This window comes from Triticum aestivum, chromosome 4A, assembly GCF_018294505.1.
Source record: "Triticum aestivum cultivar Chinese Spring chromosome 4A, IWGSC CS RefSeq v2.1, whole genome shotgun sequence".
NCBI lineage: Eukaryota > Viridiplantae > Streptophyta > Magnoliopsida > Poales > Poaceae > Triticum > Triticum aestivum.
In genome coordinates this window covers 698,370,239-698,371,562 of record NC_057803.1, presented here as the reverse complement: position 1 = coordinate 698,371,562, position 1,324 = coordinate 698,370,239, and positions in this window count along the sequence as shown.

Below are 1,324 nucleotides of genomic sequence, written 5' to 3'. Positions count from 1 at the left end.
AAAAGGGTGTTCTAATGGATCACGAGATTCTCACAACAATAGAACTGCAACTACTACTCCAAACCGAGCAGTATTTTTTACACGGCCAAAAGAACAGTAAGATTTACTCACAAGAACCCAGTCGACACTACAAAAGTATATAATTTAGCGTAGAAGAGCTCCCTCCCTGCGCTCTTGGTCCAGTACAACTGAGACATCAAGTTCAGAAAGGCAGTTCAACAGACCAAGATTAGGAGTACATTCCACAGGTCGAAATACCATTTATAATACACATAACGAAGGAAAGAAGGACCATACATAATGATAGCAGGGCCTTTATAGGAAGACCAACGATAACCATGTAGCTATACATAGGTACGTTTAGTACCATAGAGACGTAGAAAGACAAGCACATGGATTCTAAATGTTATTAATCCAACAGGAGAACTAAATCTCACATCATGATATCACAACATCAAATGCAGTTCTACTTTAGCCATGGCTACAGCGGCAAGACACTCAAGTATTCATTGCAGAAAACAACATACAAATGCATAAATTTATAAAGTTTTTCACACGGCGTGAACCTTGTAGTTATCGCCTTATGATACAATGTTAATAGACAGTACTGTGCAAATTTACCTATGACCACAAGGAATGGTGCTTGGTTCAAAGCATATGTCCAAACAAATCTGTGCAAAATTGAACACTAATCAGACTCGGAGTTAATGATATATGCAATGAGAGTACATCAAATCAAGAAAATCAATCTGTGAGACACCCTAACAGGTTACAACACAAGATGTCTCCTTCGTCGACCAATCCATAGACGGCAGCTCGCCTGCTTCCTTGGCTGATCTGGGCTTATCATTTCCCTTCACTAAAGAAACCTTCTAATTCCCTCCTCCTTATCTACTTGCCATCTTCAAACTTTCAAATTAACAACAGATCAATTATTTCCAAACAAACAATTGGAAAACATCCCAAGGTCTGCAACCACATGCTCCTATGTTCAGATTAGTCACATAAAATAAATTTATGCATTTTATTGCAGCTTGAGAGAGAGAGAGAGAGAGAGAGAGAGAGAGAGTGAGAGAGAGAGAGAGAGATTTGTTTTTGTTAGCTCAATAAGAAAGTCGCAAATGGCAGTCAACAAATATGATAAGTAGAAAATTAGATTGACCCAGAAGCATACAAGACTGGATTTGGGATATACATCTCACCGAAATTTTTAGTTCCTTGTTCCATCAACGTACCAAAAAATATACAACCCCCTAAACACATCAACGCACGAGATTTCTCCATACCATTTCATAATAAAGGGTAGGATGATCTTTTCTCGTAC